The sequence below is a fragment of the Acinonyx jubatus genome, chromosome D4 (genome assembly GCF_027475565.1).
Source record: "Acinonyx jubatus isolate Ajub_Pintada_27869175 chromosome D4, VMU_Ajub_asm_v1.0, whole genome shotgun sequence".
Classification (NCBI taxonomy): domain Eukaryota; kingdom Metazoa; phylum Chordata; class Mammalia; order Carnivora; family Felidae; genus Acinonyx; species Acinonyx jubatus.
Genome location: NC_069391.1, coordinates 62,317,413 through 62,343,587, shown reverse-complemented (window position 1 = coordinate 62,343,587; position 26,175 = coordinate 62,317,413). Strand labels below are relative to the sequence as shown.

Below are 26,175 nucleotides of genomic sequence, written 5' to 3'. Positions count from 1 at the left end.
AAAAAAGATCACTTTTTGGCAATTATCAAAATTGATTTCAGCAAGGATCATAAATAAATGCTAAAACTAATGGGTGAATGTTTGAGAAGTAAGAGGACATATTTAGCCTAAAATTCTCTCCTCCTATTTATTCATACAAAGAATAAAAGGGTAACTTCATTGTGTAGAATCTTAGAAGATACCCCTTTAACAACATGTTCTAAATTAATATCACCAGTGGGGCACCTGGGTGGCTCAGTCGGTTGGGCGTCCGACTTCGGCTCAGGTCATGATCTCACGGTTTGTGAGTTCGAGCCCCGCGTCAGGCTCTGTGCTGACAGCTCACAGCTCACAGCCTGGAGCCTGCTCCGGATTCTGTGTCTCCCCCTCTCTGTGCCCCTCCCTGGCTCCTGCTCTGTCTCTGTCTCAAAAAGTAAATAAACATTAAAAATTAGAAAAAAATTAATCAATTAATATCACCAGTAATTTAACTGATGGCACATACCTTCACCGGTAGAGAAAACCCAGCAGCATTCTGTGGCATTGCTCCCAGAGGGGCATAGCCTAAATCTAGTCACAAAGGAATATCTGACAAAGCTAAACTGAACAGCATTCAGCAGAACACATTCTGACCTCTTCAAATATACCAGTGTTGTGAAATACAAAGAAAGGCTGAGGGACTGTTGAAGGGAGACTAGATACATGACTACAGAATGCAATGCATAATCTTAGATTTATTTATTTTTTTTCTGTAAAGGACATTATTAAAAGAACTGGTAAAATGTGAATAATGTCTATAGATTACATAATAATACTATTTTACTAATATCAATTTTGATTTTGATAAATGTACTGGGATTTTTTTTTTCAACGTTTACTTATTTTTGGGACAGAGAGAGACAGAGCATGAGCGGGGGAGGGCCAGAGAGAGAGGGAGACACAGAATCGGAAACAGGCTCCAGGCTCTGAGCCATCAGCCCAGAGCCTGACGCGGGGCTCGAACTCCCGGACCGGGAGATCGTGACCTGGCTGAAGTCGGGCGCTTAACCGACAGCGCCACCCAGGCGCCCCATAAGAAAATTAATTGTTTTTAGGTTATACACACTGAAGTATTTAAGGGGCCTCATGTCTGCCACTTGCACTTCAACATTTCAGGAAAACTTATAAACTCCACTTATTCATCCATTCATCTCTCTACGGGAGTGTGTGTAAAGCAAATGTAGTAAAATGTAAACATTTTGGGAAGTCAAGGTGAAAGTCATACTTTGTATTCTCCCAACTTTTCTATAAATCATATATATTTTTTTAATTAGAGAGAAAAAATAACTCAGAATGGATCAAAGTATATATAAGTTATCAGAGTTCATTGGCTATATAAGAAAACCGCAGAAAGACCATGGATGTTGCAGTCCTCAGGGAGTCAAACACTGCCTGGTGTATCTGCTTCTCACTACATAAAACTTTATTTCCTTCTATTTCATTTCAGAAGTCCAAGGGGGATGCTCATTGGCACATCTTGGATTAAATTCCTTGTCTGGAATTAATGAGGAAGCAGAAGGATGAGATATGATTTTTGGCCCATCTGGGTTGTCTGCTGCCCTGTTGCAGGATCTATTATTAGCAGACAGTGGGGGAAGTACTTAGCAGACATTTGTTATACCACTACAGCTGATAATTCATCATAAGAAATAAAGTATTCCAAGTCAGTGGGAATGGTATGGAATAATCTAATGGTATAAGGACAACTAACTATTCACCCAAAGAAAATATCTGTTGATGCCTACTCATGCCCCATCAAAAAAGCCGTAACATATAGTGTAAAGGATAACTCAATTTAATGTGTTGTATATGTTTTACATGGAACTTAACACCATGTAAGTTCACTAAGGAAACCTCTTGTGCTGGAACAGCAGCTATGAAACAGAAATGCTTATTTTACACAGTAATATTATGAATAACTTATATAATCATTGAAGAAACCCCTACATTCTTCAAGGTTTCTCTGGAGATAACTGAGTCATAATCACTCTACACCAAGTATTCCCAACAGGAATTGTATTGTCAAGGAGTCAGAAAATTGGTTTTGGGGTAAGGGAGGTAGGGTGGGGATTTAAAAAATCTTTCATTTTATGTATAAAGCACAAATATACAGTACATAAATAGATATACAACACATCTTTGACCTGATCTTATTATTGGGATAGGACAATTAGGAAAAAAAATCTAAAAGGCCTCCATGGGGAAGTAATAATGAGAAAAAAAGTGGAGAAACACTACTCTATGCAACAGATATAAGGAGGGTGAATTTCCACACTTAGTTCAAAATAAGGGCTTATTCCTATTATCTTTGAGGGAGTGTGCTCAGCAGTGAGGAAGAAGGAGGGAATGATGTGTAGATATCTATTCAATTAAATCTATTAAAACATCTACCTTTTTTTCAAGTAAATTGAAGAAATATTGGCCATGATGATGATGGTAGTGACAGTGACAATACTTAACATGTGCATAACTGTAGCCACATGCTATGTGTTCTTCCATTTAATTTAGCTACATTAACTTCTTTAAGCCTCCTAATGATCTGATGATGTGATGTCTCCATTTTGCAGCTAAGGAAACTAAGATACCAAGTTTACATAACCTACTCAATGTTTCACAGGGATCTGGGAACTCAATATAGGTATTGTGGTTCCAAGTACAGGTTCTCAACTACTGTGTCATGTCAACACCAGAAAGAAACTCACAGAGGTCACTATATAACTAAGTACAAACACAGAAACTTCAGGGGCTACAGAGAATTAAGATTTACACAATCCCACATTTATAAGCACCTCACTGGTTTCATATCAAATATGGAAGATAGGGATATTTCGTCTTACTGAACATCACTGTTCACAGCTGCTCTAAAAATTAATAAGGCTTGTTCTTTTAATAATTGTGCAACTTTTTAATATTTTATATCAATACTGTTTATACTAAATGCACTGCTTGTACTATATAGAAGACATTGTCTTCTTTGTAGAAGAGACAGCTGAGCAACACTAACTTTCCCTATATAGACATGTCAGACAACAATAGGACATGATATGGTTGACATTTTCAAGTATTTTCCATAAGGGTAATTTGTCCTTAATGTATATGTAGAAAGTCATAGTTTTGTTACAATAATAAGAAGGTAAAAGTTTTAAATTTCTACAATGATGTTGGATTCTAATATATACACAACAAATAACTAAGTGGCATGTACACATGTACGTCCTCACAAATGCTGAGGAACCAGAGAATATTCACATTTTATCTGATGCAGTTCTAATTATGCAACTTTTTTTCTGGCCTTTTGAAGTTGCCTGTTCTAGTGAGTATCTATGAATGTTTTGTTGTATATTGAATGTTTTTATATTACACATGAAATAAGAGTTCTGAACGAACAATTTTAGATAAAGCCTTTTACTTATTTTTCACAAATTTATAGTTTCCCCCCCCCCAGTACAATCACTGATAGATAATAAAGTCTGAAGCTTTGTTGAGAACTTTCATACATCCAAAACATTTACATTTTAGTGATCTTTCATTGAAAAATAATTTCTTGGGACGCCTGGGTGGCTCAGTCAGTTAAGTGTCCGAACTTCAGCTCAGGTCATGATCTTGTGGTCCATGAGTTTGAGCCCCGTGTTGGGCTCTGTTCTGACAGCTAAGAGAGTGGAGCCTGCTTTGGATTCTGTGTCTCCCTCTCTCTCTCTGCCCCTCCCCTGCTAGCGCTCTGTCTCTGTCTCTCTTTCAAAAATAAACATTAAAAAAATAATAAAAAAAGAAATAATTTATTGATAAAGTCTTCTCTCTAGATATTGAAATGTTGTATTCTTTCCTGTGTTTTGATATACTATGAGGTCTCTCCCATCTATGTATTTCTTTTATACTACAAATTGGCTTTTAGCCAACATATTTATTACTTTCCTTCATTGTGTGATTTATGTGGTGTTCAACAAAGTTTAGTCACTGTCAGAAAGTTTGTAGGTTATTACAACTTTCTTCACAGTGTCAGTTTGTTGAGGATTGAGTTCATACAGAATTACTTCCTATATTCATTGCCTTCAAGGGACCTTTCCTGGGAGAATGCTCAGATACCCAATGAGGATTGTGCTCTGGCTTAAAAATCACCCATCCACAGTAGATTTCAAGATTTTATCTTCTACGTAAGTTATCTGACATATAGTGATTTCTTATAGAAGATTTTTCTATGTACATTAAGTTCATAAGATTGCTTCTGTGTGTAACTTCTTCGATTTTCTAGCCCAGACCTCTGGCTGAAATCTTTCTCACACTCATCCACCCATAGGTGTGTGTCTATGTGTGTGTCTGATACCTTTTGAAGCTTGATTTCTGACCTAATGATTTCAGTCATATGCTTAATCCCCTATGTTAGTCTTCTTGTATTCTCTTAAGTATGACTTCTGACTGAAAAATTTCCTACATCCATTGCGTTCATAAAGTTTTTTAAATGAGTTCTTAGACCTGTTGTTATGCTGCAAGCTTCCCCACATTTATTTCATTCATAGAATTTCTCCCCTGTGTGGATTTTTCTGATAATCTCTGAGGCTTGATTTGTGGCTGAAAGTTTTTCCACATTCATTATATTTTTAAGGTTTCCCTTGTGTGTGTGTTCTATGATGTATATGAGGGTTGATTTATCTCTAAAAGTTTTCTTACATTCTTTATATTTGTAAGGTTTCTCCCCTGTGTGAATACTCCAATAATTTGTGAAGCTTGATTTATGGCTGAAAATTTTAGTCATACTGAACGTGAGCATTCATTACATTTATAGGATTTCTCCCCTTTGGGAACTCTCAATGTACTTACTGTTAGGCTTGCCTTCTCAATGTGTTGTCGTTGGTAAATGAAATTTCCTACAAACATTTGTCTTAATTTTCTGGACACTTCTTGAAAAGGTTATCAAGTTGGCAATCTTTTAAAAATAAGAAAATTGGAAACACTGTATGAAATTTAACATTTTTCTTTTGGAATGTAGCTTATATACATATTATTATGTATTATTTTATTTGACTCTGGTTTCCCGTCCAGTTTTCCAATAATAAATTAATACCAAATGCATAATGCCTGCATTCTCATTCTTTAGAAACAATTATTTAAAAAGGAAACTGGCAGTGGAATATATGTATGCACTTGCATTTAGGGCTCACCTGGATAATCTAGAATAATCTCTTTATTTCAAGATTTTAAACCTAATCACAGCTGCAAAGTCTCTTTGGCTAGATAAAGTAACATTCACAGTTTCCTGGGATTAGAACCTGGGTAACTCTTGGGGATATTCTTCAGCCTACACACCCTATTGGGCACTTTATTTTGTTCTAGGCACTGAAATACAACTTTAAACAAGGCAGACTAGATTAGAATAAGCATTTAGGCAAGCATGTCTAACCCCAAATTGGATGGATTTTAAGAAGCATGATAAACACCATCAAATGAAGCAGAACAGTTATGTGGGAGAGAAGTGGTGCCACAGAAAATTTTCAATTTTGGCAGATAATTGGAAATTCTGAAATAAATGATTTCAGGGGTAATAAGAGGTGATGAATGTTTCAGAGAATAAATACAAGGAAGGGAAAAGTAGACTGAAGTGAGGGATTTTAAATAGAGTAGTCATAGAAGGCAATACTGAGAAAATGAGGTCTGAATTCTTTGTCTTTTATAAAAGCAAACCCTGTGTGCGTTGTACCTGTAACAGATGACATCTCCCATTCATTGGTTTATCTCATTTTGCCTTTTTTACAAACATGAAACCTAACAAATGTGCAAAAACTACTCTGTGCAGGTTACCAAGTAGCATAAAATGGACACTTAAGGGATCACCATCCAGGTTAAGAAATATAAAGTGATTAGATTTGTGAAGTATCATGTATTCTTTCTTGAGCACAAGTTTTTCATACTTCTGGGTCCCATCTTTCATGAATTTTATAATCACTTCCTACCTTTTCTTTAAGTTTTACAACCCACGTATATATGCCTACAAAAATGCAGCTTGGTTTTATAAGTTGCTTTATATGAATTGAATTACAGTTTATTATAATCATGTTTGTCTTGGTTATTTTGCTTAACATCGCGAGATTTATCCATGATCTTGTTTGTAGCAGTTAAGTTGGTCCATTCCTTTTGCTACAATGATACTCCATAGACTATGTCAGGAGCAGAATAGCCTGGCTGTGAGGTTATCTACAAACTAACACAAACATAGTGGCTTCAACAACACAAACTTCTTATTTTACAGCTCTGCAGGTCAGAAGTACAGCACCGCTCTCACTAGGCTAAAATCAAGGTGTTGCCACAGATGTATTCCTTTCTGGAGATACTTGGGGGCCAATCTCTTTCCTTGCTTATTTCTGTTGTTTAAAAGAATTCAATTTCTAGTGGTTGGAGGACTAAAGTTCTTTCCTGTTCACTGTCAGTCAGTTTATAGAGGATACCCACATTTTTTTGGCTTATGGCTCCCTTTCTCTGTTTTTCAAGTCAGCAATGGTGATCAAGTCCCTCCAGGCTTCAAGTCTCTCCACTTCCCTTTGGCATCTTTCTGACTCTTCTGCTTTCTTCTTCCACTTTTAAATGCCCGTGTTATTACCTTGGACCCATTTGGATAATCCAGGATAGTCTCCCTATTTTAAGGTCATTGATTAGCAATCTTAATCGCTCTACCAAGTAATTGAAAAATTTTAGAACTAAGACTGCTGTTTACCACAGGTATATATATCTTTAATTTACTACAGAATGCCTACTGATTTCAAAAGCAATCATATTAGTTAACTCCACTAGCAGTGGATGAAGTCTGATACTTCATGTCCTCATCCACTCCTGATATTGTCAGACTCTTAATTTATGCCAATTTTATAAATTTGTAGTGGTACCATGGTGCAGTTTCATTTTGTATTTCTCCCATAACTGATGAGGTTAAATATCTTTCTCCATGTTTACTGGGCACGCAGATTTCCTCTTTGTAAAAGTTACTAATTAAGTCGTTTGCCCATTTTTCTGCTAGGTTGCTTTCCTTCTTCAAAGATTTGTAGAAGTGCTTTATATAATCTGGATACTAGTCCTGTCTTGGTTCCGTGTACTAAAGTAGATTCTGCTATTCTCTACCTAATCTTCTTTCTCTTTCTATGGTGTCTTTAGATGTCTACAATTCTGAACTTTAATATAGTAAAGTTTATCAATCTTTTCTTGTATAGTTAGTGTTGTTTAGTGTCAAATCTTTCCCTATCCAGAGTAATAAAGGTTATATCTCCTATATTATGTTCAAAAATATTTATAGTTTTGCTTTATATGAGCCAGCCTTTAATCCCCCCAAATTGACATATGTTATATGGAAAATTTTATGGGTACAGTGTCATTTTTCATATGAATAGCTCTCCCATGCATTCTGCCATACTTTCTCAGGAAAAAACTGACTAAGGCATATTTGTCTTTGTGCTCTTTATTATTCCATGGGTCTATTTAATTATCCTACTGTAGGAGTGCTGATAACACTGACTCCATCTTTGGCCCTCCATCTTGTTTGTGCCCATGCAAAGACCTTCCCCACATTATGTATTCCAGGCCCCATGGAGGTTACCGTATGCCCTGACCAGAATATGGAAGGGCTTGTTCTGGTCTTCCCTAAAGTGTCACACAGTAGGCTCCACTTTAGGTAAATAGTAGAGGTGAGTGGTACATGAATGCCCCACTTAGATAATGAGTAGAGATCCTCATTATGACACCACTTTAGATAATTTCCCTGTGACCGCACCATCATTCTAGAAAAGTTTGGGATTAAGGTCCAGTTTTGGTAGAGAATGGGGTTAAAGAATGGCTGTATGCTGCCTGTATTGTCCTTCCACCTGATCCCCTCTGTCAGTAAGTTGCCCTGAATAAAACTCTGTGTAAATAGTCATATAGTGGCTTACTTTTGTTTTTCAGTCTTAAAGTGCCTTCTCAGTCTGTAGGATACTTTCCTGACCCTCCTCAACCTTCTAACAATTATTGAGCCAGCCAAGAGATGGAAAATGAAACAAGCGTGGGTAAAAAAGGCCATGTGAAAAAAACCTGTTGTCTGTGGGAGAAATCTCAAGCTGGTCAGCTACTGCCATGTGGGGAGATTTGGCCACTTGGTCAGCTACTGCACAACTCACGCTGCAACAAAGGTTTGTGCTGCCTGCATGGGTGAGAATTGCAGGTGCTTAGCTAATTTGGTTGATTGGATAAATGATAGCATTAAGATGACTTAGCCTAACGAGGGGAATGTTTCTCCAGCTCTGTTGTGCTAGACCTCTATGGAAGAACTATAAAGAAATTGTATGTGAATTTGGAATCAAACATACCATTTACGCCCAACATTTTAGAGGCCCAGATGAATTATATTCCTCTGATATGAAAGACCATATCTTAGAGTCAGCCACAGGGTTATGGAATGGAACTTCAGTGTCTGTCTCTTCCCCTATGGTTAATCGGCCCATTGCTATACTAAGTGCTATGGTTGTTGACTTAATGTGACCTCAAAAGAATCCATGATAAAGGAAACAGATGGGTTGAAATGGAAAAACAAAGGATCTTGCCCACCATAAAATGGCAGAAAGGGGCCCATCAAGGTCTCTTATAAGCAATTATGGCAAGATCTAATATTATCTGGGATCCCAGAAGAAAATATAGCAAACAACCCAGTTTGGTCTTGCTAAGCCTAACGGAAAGCAGTTTACTTCCTGGAAGGAAGACTCAAAAAAGCCAGATATGTCACCAAATGCACTTCTACTAGTGGAGGAATTTCAGGGCGGATACCCCTACCCCTAAAGACTAGGGGTTAGACCAACATTGCCCTGTAGTGTGTGCAAGAGGAGGTGACTAGGCCCCATTTTGCATTAACCATTTATTAGTCTTCCACTAACAGACTGTACTACCTTTAATACACACTGGAGCTCAATGCACACTTATTTATGGAAGCCCTTCAATATTTCAGGGAGAAATAAAGGCAATTGATAGTTATGGGAGACAAATTATCAAGGTCAGAGAAACTAATCTTTACCTACAGACTGTCAGTCTTCCTCCTTGCTATTGTTTTAGTGCATATTTCCCCTATTCCAGAATATATTTTGGGTATAGATAAACATCTATACAAGATCTGGATCAAACTACAACTACAGGCAAATTTAGTAGTGAAACCCATTATGTGAGTCCTGCAAAATGAGAACCTATACAGCTGCCAGTTCCCTGGAAAGTAATAACTATAAAACAATATAAGTTACCTGGGGGGCATAAAGAAATCACTGCCAATATTAGAGAGTTAGAAAAGGTGGGTGTAATAAGGCCTACTGAACAATCCCATTCACTAATCCATTTTGGAGGTACCTGTGGCTCAGTGGGTTGGGCATCTGACTCTTGATTTCAGCTCAGGTCATGATCCCAGGGTTGTGGGATCAAGCCCCATGCTCAGCGTGGAGCCTGCTTAAGATTCTCTCTCTCCCTGTCCCTCTCCGCCTTTCAAGAACTCTCTCTCTCTCTCTAAAAAAAAAAAAAAAATGTTATTAAATAAAAGTTAAAAAAAATTGTCCACTTCGGCCTATAAAGAAATCTAATGGAACCTGGTGAATGACAATAGATTGTAGGGAACTCAGTAAAGTTACTCCATGTAGCCATGCCATGGTGCCTAATATAGTCTTATTAGAAAAAAAAATCATAGCATCTATTAAGACATACCATTATGTACTGGACCTATCTAACCCCCTCGTCAGCATTCCATTAGAACTTGAATCCCAAGACCAGTTCACCTTTACATGCAATAGGAGATGATGGTTCTTTCAGGCATTGCCTCAAGAGTGCCTCCATAGTCCTGCAATTTGTCATAGGATGGTAGCCAGAGGAAAACTGGGTATTGCCAGAGGAGATGGTGCTTTATCACTACATAGATGATGTAATGTTAACTTGTGATGATTAATCCTCCCTGTCTCAAGCAGCTGCGTCATTACAGGTGCACTTGAAGTCACAAGGATGAGAAGTAAATACTGACCAGATCCACGGGCAGGACCAGTGTCCTGGGTGTCATCTGGGCAGGTAAGGCAAAAGTGGTGCCAGAGGCAGTCACTGATAAAATACAAGCCTTCCCAATCCCTGAACCAGTAAAGGAATTACAGGCTTTTGTTGGCTTATTGGATTACTGGAGACTTTTTGGTTCTCATCTAGGCAGATCTTTAGACTTTTGTATACCTTACTTAAGAAAGGAAGCTGATGGGATTGGGGTGTTAACCAATAAGAGGCTTTCTAAAAGGCAAAAATGGCAGTAAGATGAGTACAGGCTCTATAGGTATTGATGATAGATGTGAATTGTGTATCAGATGTGAGTTCATATCCAGAAAGGTTTGGCTGTGGTCTGTGGCAATGACAAAATGGAAATGAATCCCATTAGAATTGTGGCCTTAATTATGGAAGAGAAACCAGGCATAGACCTCACCTCCCCCAGAAAAAATTATTAGCTGTTTATCTTGCCCTGCAACAGATGGAAGGACTGACAGCCACCTGCCTGTGACAGTATGAACCTCCTTCTCAGTAAGAGTACAGGTTAAATACATGTTCAGCAAACCTAAGAGTGCCGGTGCTCATGTAAACAACTTACAGAAATGGCACACTTATCTACAGCAGTGGAGCACTTACAATCCTCCCCCCCGAACCCCCCATCTCATGAACTGCACTTGTTACTAGGGCTGGTCACTTAGGTTGACCCCACCCAACTTCCAGTCATTGACTTTGTGCCTCCCCTCACTCAAGTAAAGAAAGGGGTAGTGGTGCATTTATGGCAGTTGCCTGGGAAACTCCCCTACTTGGTCTTCCTCTGCTGTCTTCCTGCACTGTGATGTACTTTGGTTTGAAGAAGGAACTAAAAGTAGTCTGGTGCACAGAATTAAGAGCAATATTAATTGTGTTGACACATGAAACCATGCCCATTGATTTGGTCACTGATAGCTGGGAAGAGTGGAAAGGGTTAACAACATGGATGCCACAATGGCATAGAAAAGTCTGGTCTGTATTAAATATTCCCTTGTGGGGAGCAGAACTATGGAAAGGTATTGGGGAAGTATGCACTAAACTGGATGCAGCTCTCCAAGTATGGCACATGTCTGCGTACTCCCCATCCATACTACCCGGCAATTATGAAGCAGCCACTCTAGCTCAGGCACACACCCTTCTGCTGGAGGAAATGCTGACTCTGTCTGATGTAGCAAAATGGGTCCATGATAAATCAGGACACCGAGATCCCAAAACTACTTAGGAAATAGTAAAGAGATTATATTTGCCTTTAAAATATTCTGATCTACAAGCTGCTGACAAGTAGTGCCTCCAGTGCCACCTCAGATGAGAGCCATTGTGCTATACCTCGGGTCATATTGGGTGGACTATATGCCCTGTTTCTTGATGGCAAATAGATTACATAGGCTGTTTGCCGGTATCAGAAGGTCCCAAGTATGCATTAATCTTTGTGGACACTACCACAGGACTAGAGAATATGTAGGGAATGCTGACTCAGATCGAGGTACACATTTTACCAGCCATGAAGTCCAAGAATGCACAGAGGCCTGGGACATATTATGGACTTTCCACCTGTCATACAGTCCCACTGCTGCAGGCCTAATTGCAAGGGTGAATGGGCTAATAAAAAACACGTTAAAGACTCTGTCATCAGAAGACTCCCTCAGTGGACCATCTAATCTCAGAGACTAACAGAGGCCATTTGACTTCTTAATGCCATGCACATAGTAGGACAGATTAGCACATGAACACCTAACCAACACACCCCAGGTTGGGTGTTAGAGGTTCAGGTATCCTTAGGAGGTCTGAGGCCTACAAGGCTGGAGGACGATTCCTTTTGCATTTGCTACAAGATCTCTCAGCTGGTAAGACTGAGTCTGCCCCTCCCTCAACCCCCACCACCTTTTATTTGTGATTTTATATATTTGGGTCCTTTCTCTTTTCTTTTTTATAAATCTCTCTAGAGGTTTATTAATTTTTTTAAAGAACCAGCTCCTGGTTTCATTGATCTGTTCTATTGTTTTTTAGTTTCTATAGCATTTATTTCTGTTGTAATTTTTATTATGTCCTTTCTTCTGCTGGTTTTAGGTTTTGTTTGTTGTTCTTTTTCTAACTCCTTTAGGTGTAAGGGTAGGTTGTGTATTTGAGAATTTTCTTGCTTTTTGATGTAGACCTGTATTGCTATAAGCTTCTGTCTTCAAACCACTTTGCTACATCCCAAAGATTTTGAACCATTGTGTTTTCATTTTTGTTTCCATATACTTAAAATATTTTTTCTTTTATTTTCTGGGTGACCCAGTCATTGTTTAGTAACATGTTATTTCACCTCCATGTAGTTGTGGTCTTTCCATATTTTCTTCTTGTGGTTGACTTCTAGTTTCATAGCATTGTCATCAGAGAGATTGCATGGTATGATTTTGATCCTTTTGTATTTGTTGAGGCTTGTTTTTTGGGCTGATATGTGATCTATTCTGGAGAACGTTTCATGTGCACTTGCAAAGAATGTGTATTATGTTGTTTTAGGATGGAATGCTTTAATGTGTCTCTTACATCCATCTGGTCCAGTGTGTCATTCAAAGATATTGCTTCCTTATTGATTTTCTGTTTAGATGATGTGTCCATTGATGTAAGTTGGGTTTTAAAGTCCCCTACTATTATTGTATTATTATTGATTAGTTCCTTTATGTTTGTTATAAACTCTTTTAAATATTTGGGTGCTTTCATGTTGGGTGCACAAATATTTAAAATTGTTATATCTTCTTGTTAGGTGTCTCCTTTAAATTATGTAGTGTCCTTCTTTGTCTCTTGTTATAGTCTTTGTTTTAAAGTTTATTTTGTCTGATACAAGTATTGGTAATCCAGCTTTCTTTTGACATCCATTAGCATGATAGATGGTAATGGATCCTCTCAATTTCAATTTGTAGGTGTCTTTAGGTTTGCAAGGAGTCTCTTGTAGGTAGCATATAGATAGGTTTTGGTTTTTTATCCATTCTGATACTCTTTGTCTTTTGATTGCAGCATTTAGTCCTTTTACATTCAAAGTAATTATTTATAGACATGGACTTATTGCCATTTGCTACTTGTTTTGTGGTTGTTTCTGAAGATTTTCTCTGATCCTTTCTTGTCTTTTTCTCTTCCATGGTTTGCTGGGTTATTTTTGGTGATATATTTAGATTTATTTCTTTCTTCTTTGCATATTTATTAGTGTTTTTTTAATTTGTGGTTACCATTAGGTTTGTATTTAACATTTTCTGCATATAGTAGCCTATATTGATTGAACTTAAGCTTGAACTCGTTCTTTACCCCTCTCTTCTCCAGATTTTAGGTATATGGTATATTCTACATCCTTTTATTTTGTGAATACCTTTACTGATTTTTACAAGTATACTTATTTTTACTTCTTTTGTGTTTTTTTTTTATACTCTTGCTTATGGTCTTACCTTTCTACTAAGAGTCCCTTTTAATATTTCTTGTAGGGTGCTTAGTGGTCATGAACTCCTTCAGTTTTTGTTTTACTGAAAAACTCTGTATGTCTCCTTCTATTCTGAATGATAGCTTTGCTGGATAGAATATACTTGGCTAACATGTTTTTCTCATTGAGCACTTAGACTATATCATGCCACTCCCTTCTGGCTTAGAAAATTTCTGCTGTAAAATCTGCTGGTAGACTTATGGAGTTTCTTTTGTCTGTAACTGTTTTCTTTTGTATTTCTTTAAACATTTTTCCTTTATCACTAGATTTTTACATTTTAATTACAATATAAGTTAGTATGAATCTGCTTTTGTCAATTTTGTTAGGGTTTCTCTGGGCCTACTGGATCTGGATATCTGTTTCTTTTCCTAGATTAGGGAAGTTTTCAGGTATTATTCATTTCTCTTTTTTCTTAATGTTTATTTATTTTTGAGAGAGAGAGAGAAAGAGACAGAGTGAGCAGGAGAGGGACAGAGAGAGGGAGACACAGAATCTGAAGCAGACTCTGGGCTCTGAGCTGTCAGCACAGAGCCCAATATGGGGCTACAACTGCAAGATCATGCATGAGCTGAGCTCATGTTGGACACTTAACAGGTTGAGCCACCCGGGTTCCCAGGTATTATTTCTTAAACTCTCTGCCTCCTTTTCTCTCTCTCCTTCTTCTGGGATTCCTACAATACGAATGTTATTACATTTGATGGAGTCACTGAGTTCCCTAAGTCTATTCTTGTTTTTCAAGAAAACTTTTTTTTTCTCTTTTGTTCAGCTTATTACTTTCTGTTGCTCCGTCTTCTAGGTCATTGATTCATTCATCTTTTTCTTCCAGCCTGCTGTTCATGCCATCAAGCATATTTCTCATTTTGTTTACTAACCCTTTATCCCTGCTATGCTGTTTTTCTTATTTTTGTATTAATAGTCTCACTGATGTACTCCACTCTTTTCTCAAGTCCAGTGGGTATTCTTATTATCATTGCTTTAAATTCTCCACCAGGCATGTACTCATATGTGTTTTGCTTAGATCTCTGGCCCTCTGTCTTCTCATTTATCTTATTTGTCCTGTAGAGTCCTGCCGTGTAGTGTCCTCTGTTCCCCAGGGCCTGGAACTTCTGGGAATGTCTCCAATTCATGTTGCATGCACTTTGCTGTTGTGTCCTGGCTGTTTTATCCTTTAGGCCAGTCATCTGCAGAGGCTGTCTTTACCTGTTCTGGGCAGTGTTTTGTCCCTGGCCTGAATGTGGTACCTTTCAACTGCGTGTGCTCTGGTCTGCTTGTGAAATGAGATCTGTCACCTCTGCCATTGGAAGCAAGGCCTCACAAAATTCCCAGGTTGGTAGATGCAGCATTTGGAGGGGTTTAGTCTGGTCTTTGGTGAAGAGGTCTCCTATGCTGTGATTGAGACAAGCATGACTGGGAATGATGGTTCCACCAAAGCACTGGAAAGCAGGGCTTGGTGTAAGCAATTAGGAAGTGACTGGTTCCTGCAGGTGGCCCTGTGCTTATGCTGAGGAGCAAGGGAGAGAAATGGCTAGTTCCTTTATTTCTGGAGGGTCTCTCCATGAACGCTGCCTCTGTGAGACATGCTCTAAGATGAGCAACTAACCTCCCCACTGTGTGCCCCAGTTGCTCTTCTGATCACTATTTCACACTGTATGTCTGTAGGATGTTTGCCCTCCCTTGTCTTCATGAGCAGTTCCAATGTCCTCTGTGCTCTCTCAGAGCATGCTGACCTTTAAAACTCTAGGCTTTAAGTCCCACTGGTTGCAAGAACTCATGAAATTCAGGCCCTCTCACTCTGTCAGCCAATTACTATAGGGGTCTGTTTTCCCCGTGTGCTCCCATGTGTGCTAGTATGTCTCTTATACTTCTCCATAACCATGACACCCTCCCCAACACAGCTGCCAAGAACTGTTTCTCTCCCAAGCCCAGTCTCTGTACTTCCTACCTTCATTGATGTGGCCTCTTCTCTCCCTTTAGTTGTGGAGTTTTCTGCTAGTCTTCAGATCGATTTCTGGGATATTTAGGATGATTTGATATTTATCTAGTTGTATTCATGGGTCAAGGCAGGCCTAGGGTCCTCTTACTGTGCCGTCATCTTCCCCCACCTCTATATTTTATACAAATTTTAATTGCTTTTATAACCTTAGTTTTTTTTTATATTAAATATAACTGCATTATTTAATTTGTCAGCTATAAATGAGATAACTGGGCTCCCAGTTATAAAGATGAAAAAATGAACATGCTTATATTGCATCCCTTATGTCACACTCTTCCCCTTCCACTGTTGTTTTGGATCTAGTTTTCAATTTTTCCAAAGATAAAGGTTGTGAAGATGCTCATCTCTGTCTACTTTGCATCTAATTTCCCTTAGATACCATCTGTTAGTACTCAGTAACTCATCTGAGGATCTTCTGCTTAGAAATTCTTCCTGTAATAATCCATGTAATAACCGTGGATTTTTTCTTTTCTCTAACTTGAAGATCACTTTTAGGTTTGTGAAATGATACCCTGTGAAAGGCAAATAATGTAAACTTTTGGTCAATTGCATAGGCTTCAATATTTCTGAATGTTAAAGAAGGTCCAGCTTTATGTGATCCCTTTTGGGGATAGTAAAAAAAAATATTCTGATGCTCAAAAGTTATCAATATCTGGGGCGCCTGGGTGGCGCAGTCGGTTAAGCGTCCGACTTCAGCCAGGTCACGATCTCGCGGTCCGTGAGTTCGAGCCCCGCGTCAGGCTCTGGGCTGATGGCTTGGAGCCTGGAGCCTGTTTCCGATTCTGTGTCTCCCTCTCTCTCTGCCCCTCCCCTGTTCATGCTCTGTCTCTCTCTGTCCCAAAAATAAATAAAAAAACGTTGAAAAAAAAATTTAAAAAAAAAAGTTATCAATATCCTTAAACCCCTGAATCATAAGCCTAAATAACATTAAATCTGGAAACATCCATGTGTACTGGGTTTTAAAAAAGACACTGCATGAGGACTTCCACTTCTGACCACTAGAATATATAAAGAAATTTTATTTTATTCTTTATTTTATTATTATTTTTAATTCTAAGTAGGCTCAATGCCCAAAATAGAGCTTGAACTCATGACCCTGAGATTAAGAGTTGCATGCTCTACCAACTGAGCCAACCAGGCACCCCTACAAAGGAACTTTTAGTGTTGTTTTTTTTTTGAAAGAAAGAGAAAAAAATTTTTTTAATGTTTATTTATATTTGGCAGGGGGAGGGGCAGAGAGACAGACACAAAATGTGAAGCAGGTTTCAGTTTCCCAACTGGGAGCTGTCAGCACAGACATCATGAGCAGTGAGATCATGACCTGAGCTGAAGTTAGACACTCAACCAACTGAGCCACCCAGGTGACCTGAGAGATAATGTTAAATAAGCTCCATGCTCAGTGCAAGGCTTGGTGCAGGGCTCAAGGGCTCACCACGACCCAGAGATCATGGCTAAACCAGGAGTTGGACGCTCAACCAACTGAGCCACCCAGGTGCCCCTGAATGAAATTTTGCCATTTGCAACAGCGTGGATGGAACTAGAGTGTATTATGCTCAGCAAAATTAAGTCAGAGAAAAACAAACACCATAAGATTTCACTCATATGTGGAATTTAAGAAACAACAGATGAACATAGGGGAAGAGAAGGAAAAATAAGATGAAAACAGAGGGAGGCAAACCATAAGAGACTCCATAAGAAACCATAAGAACAAACTGAGGGTTGCTGGAGGGGAGATGGGTCGGACATTGGGCTAAATGGGTGACGGGAATTAAGGAGGCCACTTGCTGGGATGAGCACTGTGTGTTATATGTAAGGGTTCTACACCTGAAACCAATACTACATGTATGTGAACTAACTTGAATTCGGTGAATAAATTTTAAAAAATAAAAATAAAATAAAAATTCAAGGAAACCTAAAAAAATAATTTTTTTAATGTTTTATTTATTTTTGAGACAGAAAGAGACAGAGCATGAGCAGGGGAGGGGCAGAGAGAGAGGGAGACACAGAATCCAAAGCAGGCTCCAGGCTCTGAGCTGTCAGCACAGAGCCCGACGCGGGGCTCAAACTCACGGACTGTGAGATCAGGACCTGAGCTGAAGTTGGACGCTTAACCAACTGAGCCACCCAGGGGCCCCAAAAAATAAATTTTTAATGCAATGATAAAAAGACAAATAACTTGATTAAAAAATAGGCAAAGGATCTGCATAGACATGTCTCCAAAGAATATACATAAATGGCCAATAAGCACATGAAAGGATGGTCAACATTATTAGTCACTATGGAAATGCAAATCAAAACCATAATAGATATCTTTTCACATCCACCTCAAATGGCCACAATAAAAACATAGGAAATAAGTGTTGGTGAAGATGTGTAGATATTGAAACGCTTATGCATTTCTGGTTGGAAGGTAAAGTGGTCTAGCTCCTCTGAAAAAGAGTCTGGCTATTGCTCAAAAGGTTAAACATAAATGTCACCACAAAGTTACATATGATTCCATTCCTAGGTATATACCCAAAAGAAATGAAAATATGTCTATACAAAAATGTATACATGAATGTTCATAGCAACATTATTCATAATAGCCAAAAAGCAGAAACAATCTAAGTGTCCATCAACTGATGAACGAATAGATACAATATAGTTTATCCATACAATGAAACATTATTTGTCAATAAAAATAAAGTAAGCACTGATAGATTCCATACTCTAGATCTATCTTCAACACATGTTAAATAAATGAAGCCAGATACAAAAGACCATATTTTGTAAGATTTCATTTATCTGAAATGTTCAGGACAGGCAAATCTATAAGCACAAAATAGATTAGTGGTTGTCCAGGGCTGGGAGGAATGGGAACAACTCTGTGTGTGTGTGTGTGTGTGTGTGTGTGTGTGTGTGTGTAACAGTTAAAGGGTACAAGGCTTTTTTTAGGTGATGAAAATGTGCTAAAATTAATTGAAATGATTGTACAATTCTGTGAATACACTAAAAAATTCTGAATTATACACTTACAAATGGATGAATTCTCTGCTATGCAACATACCTCAAACTATTATAATAAAATCAATGTAATTCATAATATCAAAAAGAAAAAACATACAATCATCTCAGAAGATAAAGGAAAAGCTTTTAATAACATTCAGTGCCCATTGACAATATAAACAAGAAAAAAATCTGAGCCAAGTATGAGGAGAACAAATTCCTCAACCTGACAAAGGACAACTGTGAAAAACCTATAGGGAACATTGTATTTTGTGCTGAAAGATCAAAAGCTTCCCTCTAAGATGAGGAACAAAGCAAGGATGCCTCCTCTCACAACATTTTTTTTTAAATATTTATTTATTTTTGAGAGAGAGAGAGAGAGAGAGCATGAGCAGAGGAGAGTTAAAGAGAGAGGGAAACACAGAATCTGAAGCAGGGTCCAGGCTCCGAGCTGTCAACACAGAGCTAGATGTGGGGCATAAATCCATGAACCACAAGATCATGACCTGAGCCAAAGTTGGTCACTTAACCAACTGAGCCACCCAGGTGCCCCTTCACAACCTGTATTCAATGTTATTGGAAGTCCTAACCAGTTCATTGAAGAAAAATATACATAAATCAATTATATTTCTAGACACTTCCAATAAACAACTGGAAATCAAAATTTAAAAACATCATGAAGATACAAAGAATAGACTTCAGATCATATGTGTAAGATAGTGTGATGGACTGAACTGTGTCCCTCCTTCTCAATTCTTATGTTGAAGCCCTATCCCCAGTACCTAAGAATGTGACTGTGTATAAAGAGGTCATTAAGTTAAAATGAGGCTATTAGGGTGGACCCTCATCCAATTTGGATTTTGTCATTATAAGAGAAAATTTAGACATATCTGAAGACAACAAAGATGTGTGTACAGAGGAAAGATCATATGGAGACACAGGCAGATGGTGGCTATCTGTAAGCCAAGGAAAGAAACCTCTGGAAAAACCAAATGATACCTTGATTTTAGACAGCTAGCCTTCAGAACTGTGAGAAAGTAATTTCTGTTGGTTAAGCCTCTCAGTCTGTGGTATTTTGTTATGGCAGTACTAGGAAACCAACACAGACAGGTACAGTGAAAACTATAAAATATTTCAAAGGTAAAGAAAAATCCTAAATCACAGGGAATCATAAAAGGAGATCAAAATAAAGTACATCATTTCATGGAACATAATGACTCAGTATTATTAAGATGTGAGTCATTCCCAAATTGAGCACAGATTTAAGGCAATCCCAATCAGAATCCCAGGAGGGTTTTTGAAGATAACGGCAAATAATTCTAAAATTTATATGGGAACACAAAGAATCCATATATTCCAAAACAGTTCTTAAAAGAACAATGTTGGAGGACTTAGCCTTCCTGATTTTAAAATGTATTATAAGCTACATTAATTAAGAGTGTAGTATTAGCATTAAGATAGACATATAGATCAATGAAACAAAATAGAGTCTAGAAACAGACCCCTCATATACTTTATGGTCAATTACTTTTTTTTGACAAAGGTGTCAAGACAGTTCAATGGGGAAAGAATAATCTGTGCAATTATTGTTGATACAATTGGATAGCAAAATGTGAAAAATGAACTCCAATTCCAGTTTTATATCATATAGAAAAATTACCTGGCAATGGATCATAAACCTCATATTAAACCTAAAATTATGAAATTTTCAAAGAAAACAGGAGGAAAGCCTTAGTATGCAGTAGAGGATTCACTTTACCCAGAGAAAGGTCTGGCCCTTGTCCAGATCCTGGAGAGGTAAGCTCTAGGCTCTTGGGATGCCCTAGTTGATCAGATTTTGTTTATCTGATTTATGGTGGGTGGGGCTTGGTTCACATGGTATCACCTGACCTCTGGAGGGGCTGGAGACTGAGGTTAGTCAAGCAGGTGGTCAGCTATGCCCATATTATGACCCCCTATAAAAACCTGGGACAGCAAAGCTTGGGTTGAGTTTCCCTGGTTGGCAATACTCTGCATGCCCTGCCATATATTGTTGCTGGGGACAAAGAGTACTTCCCACATGACTTCACTGGAATAGGAAGTGAGGTATACCTCGTGTCTCTTTTCTTTGTGGATTTTAGTCTGCCTCTGTTTGCTATAATAAACCATAACTATGAGTACAATGGCTTTTCTGAGTTCTGTGAGTTGTTCTAGTGATTTGTGCAGGGGCCTCCCAAATTGCACTTAGTGACTCTATATTAGACAGAGATCTCTGCAATAGGGCACAAAAAGCATGTACAGCCTCATTAGTTATTAGGGAAATGCAAATTAAAACCTAAGAACCTGCAATTAGACACCCAACAGAGTGGTGAAGATAGTAAGACTTAGAATACCAAATGTTAGTAAGGGTGCAGAGAAACTAGGACTCTCATACATTGTTAATAGGCATAAGAAATGGCATAGCTCCTTGGAAACACCAACGATTTTTAGTAAAGTTACTTATACACTTACCTTAAGACCCAGGAAGTTTGGGGGCGCCTAGGTGACTCAGTCAGTTAAGTGTCTGACTCTTGGTTTTGGCTCAGGTCATGGCCTTGCAGCTTTGTGGGTTCTAGTCCTGTAGCTAGTCTCAGTGCTGGTAGCATGGAGCCTGCTTGGGGTTCTCTCTCTCCCTCTCTCTCTCTCTCTCTCTCTCTCTCACTGTCTTTCTCTCTGTCTCTCTCCCTCCCCCTCTCCCACTTGTGATGTCTCTGTCTCTCTCAAAATAAATAAGTAAACCTAAAAAAAAGGTCCCAGGAAGTCAACTCTTCAGTATTTACACATAAGAAATGACATGTTCACACAAAGGTTTGCACTCAAACATTCATAAGTTTTATTCATAATGACCACAAATTGGAAAAAAAACCCTAAATGTGTATCAGTTGTGAAGTGGATAACAGATTGTGGTATATGTACACAAATGAATATGACTCAGGAATAAAAAGAATAAACTACTGATATACAATCAACATGCCTTATAAAAGCATTATGCCAAGTGAAATAAACCAAAGGAGAGTATACACTGTATCATTCCATTATATATAATTGTAAAAAAGTCCAAACAATTATGATAGAAAGCAGAAGAGTGATTTCTAGTGGCTGCTAAGGCCCTGAGGGGCGGGAATAGAAGAAGGATGGGAATGACAGCAAGGGTTACAAGGACACTATGATTTTGGTGGTAGAAATCAACTGCATTTATTTCTCAAAATTCAGTGAACTGGACAATAAAAATTGCTGTTAAATATACTTCTACAAATGCGATTAATATTAAAAAAATAAATAGATACATTCTTGAGGAAGTCACATGGTAAGGTGTGCTTGCCACTGGGACAGTGGCTGTAGTTCTCCAACATCACATTTCTATACTGGTCCTCTGAGCAGGGTCCAGCTGCTTCTAGTTCTCCTGGGTAAACTCTGTAGTCATGTCCTTGTAGGACACTGCTGCCTGTAATAGTTGTTACAACTGTTGACTGTTGTTAAAGATGATTATTATGGCCCTTTGTCTTATATTTTGAGGCACTCATACATTGTACAAATATTTTTCTCCTTCCTTAATTAATTTGTATTTATTTATATTATATATGTATAATTCCAGTTAATAAAATACTGATTTTGGTACATAGAATAATAGTGCCCTAAAGATGTTTGTGGCCTACTTGTGAATATATACCTTCCATGGCAAATGGGACTTTACAGATTTGATTAAGGTTAAGTACTAGTGCCCTAAAGATGTTTGTGGCCTACTTGTGAATATATACCTTCCATGGCAAATGGGACTTTACAGATTTGATTAAGGTTAAGTACTTTGAGGGGGTTCCTGGGTGGTTCAATTGGTTAAGCGTCTGACTGGCTCAGATCATTATCTCACAGTTTGTGAGTTCGAGCCCTGCATTGAGCCTGCTTTGGATTCTCTGTCTCCCTCTCTCTCCCCCTCCTTCACTCACTCACTCTGCCTCTCTCTCAAATATAAATAAATAAACATTTTTAAAAATGTTTAAGTACTTTGAAATGAGGATATTATCCTAAATTATCTGGGTACGCACATCCTAATCACATGCATCCTTAAAAACAGAACATTTCCTAGCTTTGGTCAGAGCTGGGTCTGACAACAAAAGATGGCTCAGGGAATGTGACACTGCTTGCTCGGAAGATGGAGGAAGGTGCACATCATGCAAGGAATGGGAGGTGGCCTCTGGAAACAATGAAAATGCAAAGGAACAGATTCTTCTCTACAGACTCCAGAAAGAAATGCAGATCTGCTGGCACTTTGATTTTAGCCAGGAGAGGCTTGTATGAGATTTCTGACCCTCAGACCTCTAAGATAATGACTTTATGTTGTTTTAAGCCACTAAATTTGTGGTTCTGTTAAGGCAGCAACAGAAAACTAATACACTAATGAAGCTTAGTGCTTTATTTTTTTGTAAGATAAAATTATAAATAGGTTTCCTGTTTTCCTCTAGAGGACATTTACCCCATTCAGATTCTCTGCCAGCGTAATGGGGAACCAACAGAGAGATACATGTAAACCCCGGGAGTATTATGTATGACCAGATTTGTCTTTCAGAAACAATGCTCTAGAACAGGAGTGAAGAATATCTTAAAACAGAAAAAAATCAACTTAAAGGATGACCAGCTATCGTAAGGCAAAGTAATGGGGATGAAGCAAAGGAAACCAAATCTATAAGAGAGAAAAACAAAACCCAGTCATTAATTTCTTGGGTGTCTACAGAGAAAAGATGCATGAGCAGTTGGGTGGGTGCTAATAATGCCATAAACTGAGATTGCAAGAACAGGAGAATGGCATTGGGCAGAGGGTCATAGTGAGGCAATTGTGCTCATACTGTACTCAAAATATCTATGAACAAAGTGGTGGAATTATCCACTTCACTTTATATAATTCTGGAGCTTACAAGGGATGTCTAAGATGAAGACAAAAATTTAGGAGACATTAGCCATTAAAAAGTAGTAACTGATTCCACTCTGTAAGTTTACCAGCCCGAAGGAACTAGTATTGATTAATGCAGCAGTGAGTGCAGGGGGCTGAGTGCACCTAGGAACAGCCCTCAACTAAGAACAAAAACCAGGGGACAAAATGCTCCACCTCCTTTCCCAGGAGGAACCCTCTGAGAGGCATCCCCTGTGCTTCCTTGGAGTGTTCCCACAGAAAGTGAGCCCATGACCCACTGTGATCACTGTGACCACTCTTAGACTAGCTTTCCCTCTTTCCTGTCTTAATCTTTGTATCCTCACACCTCTTTCCTGGGAGTTTGTTCTACAACATACCACTTGCACTTGAGCCATGCTCTTAGGGTCTGGGGGAATCCTTCACAATGGCTGGTTTGACGTTTTGCTCCAGCAGGAGCCAGATTCCTTGCAATGGCCTTTGAGGCCCCACATAACCCACCCTCTTCATCTGTTACTCTCCTGTTACTCATTCACCTCCAGTCACACTGGACTGCCTGCTGTCGTGGAACCCCTCCAGCATTACTGTCTCAGGACATTTGCACTAATTACTTTCTCAGGATAAAACATTCTCTAGATACCTCAGTGGCTTACTACTTCATTTTCCTTAAAGTTTCTCTCAAATACCTTGTCATGGAAGCCTATTTATTTTATTTAAAATTATAATCTGTCCTTCTAACCCCCATCCATGCAACTTCTGCTGCTTAATTTTTTCCCACAGCAATTCTTCAGCTTCTGACATACTATGTGTGGGGAATAAGTTTAGGAATTCCCTGAGCTTGCACCAATGGGTTAATAAGACTTAGGATGAAAGCACCCAAGATTAAGTAAACAGGGCGGAAGTACCCCAACATAGTATAAAAGCAGAAAGCTGCTTTCACAGGACAGAAGGTCCAGAATAGGTAAACAGGTAAACAGGGCTATAGATGGCCAGCAGGGTAAAATTACCCTGAGTAGAGCTAATGAGTAAAATTAAAGTGCCTTGTTGACCCTGAGGTAGCATGCTGTATCTGTCTTATCCTCTAGGCTAGCTAAGATAACCATCTGCCTGGTGCCGGGATTTTGTTCTTTTCTTTTCTTTTCTTTTTTCTTTCTTTTCTTTTCTTTTAAGAAATTTTTAATGTTTATTATTTATTTTTGAGAGAGACAGAGAAACAGAGTGTGAGTGGGGGAGGGGCAGAGAGACAGGAATACACAGAATCCGAAGCAGGCTCCAGGCTCTGTGCCTGAGATCATGACTGGAGCTGAAGTCAGATGCCTAACCGACTGAGCCACCCAGGTGCCCCGATTTTGTTTTCTATTGACCCAAACCTCTTAACACCGCATATCTTCAAAACCCACCTTTTGTCTCACACACATGAGTTAATGTTCACTGTTTCTTGTCTCTTTCTGCACATTCATCATGTTTGTAAGCCTTCTGATCCTAATAAAAATGGAGGAAGGACCCTTACTCAGGGCTTTTGTCTCATCCCAGACATTAGCCTCTCTCACACTTAATTCTTTGTCTGCTCTCTTGCTAGACAAGAGAGAACTCCAGACTAAAAGTCTGTGACAACTATGATGTACTTTTAAAAGTTTATTATCTGTTTTTTTAGTCACTGGAATGTATGTTACATGAGGAAAAATTTTTGTCTATTGTGTTCACTACTGTCTTACCAGTGACTAGAACAGTGCCTGGTGCATAGTAAATGTTCAATTAAATGAATGATGAATGAACAAATACTTTGCATGTAAAATGTTACAATCTCTATGGAAGACAATAGTGCGATATTTATCAAAATTAAAAATGCATTTACCTCTGATCAGGTAACCCCACTTCTAGCATTTAACCTATAATTCCCTTTCCCCTAGCCTTGGACACACATATATGGAATTATATATATATATATATATGTATATATATATATATACATATATATATATATATGGCCATATATATATATATATATATATATATACATATATATATATGGCTATATATATATATATATATAGCTTCAGAAAGAAAAAAAATTTCACTAAGTGCTGATAGGAATAGCGTCTAGAATATATTATGTTAAAAAAAGCAAGGAATGGAACAGGATATATAGAATACAAATTGTTGGCTAAAAATTAGGATAAGCATAACCATCTTTGCTTGTCTTTTCATAATTAAAAATTGAAAGGTTATACAAAAAACTTAGAACAAAAGTAGTTTCTTACAGCAGGCAGAGGACACTGGGATAGATGAAGACAGGGATGGCCATGGGATTTTTTAATGTATACTTTTGCAGTAGGGGATCCACCCTGTCCAAAGAAAGGTTTGGCTCTTGTCCAGCTCCTGGGACGTACTCTCTAAGCCCTGGGGATATCCTGCCTGATAAGAGTCTCTTTGCCTAAAGGACTGTGTTATATGCCATAGTCTATGCTAACAATGTAATTTATGATGCAGGCCTTGGGTCATGCAGTATCAGTTTGACCTCTGAAGACAAAGGTCAGCCATGCCTCTGTGACTAATTATCAATCAAATCTCTGGACATCAAGGTTTGAGTGGGCTTCCTGGCTAGCAATATTTCATGTGTGTTGCCACACATTGTTGCTGGAAGTATACAGTGTCCACATGACTCCACTAGGAAAGGACAACTGAAAGTTCAGATCTGGATTCTGCACTATGTATGTCTTTTGTTTGTTGATTTTATTCTGTATCTTTTTTTGTGTAATAAACCATACCCTT

At 38.4% G+C, this 26,175-nt stretch overlaps 1 long non-coding RNA gene across 1 annotated transcript; it reads right to left on the bottom strand.

Annotated features, from left to right (window-relative positions):
• Positions 1-21,395: 21,395 nt before the first annotated feature.
• Positions 21,396-25,806, bottom strand: LOC128312210 (uncharacterized). The gene is made up of 3 exons (XR_008291198.1): positions 25,665-25,806; positions 24,804-24,885; positions 21,396-21,945 (listed from the first exon to the last, which is right to left on the bottom strand). It is a non-coding gene; the product is annotated as an uncharacterized LOC128312210 (long non-coding RNA).
• Between the last annotated feature and the right edge of the window lie 369 nt (positions 25,807-26,175).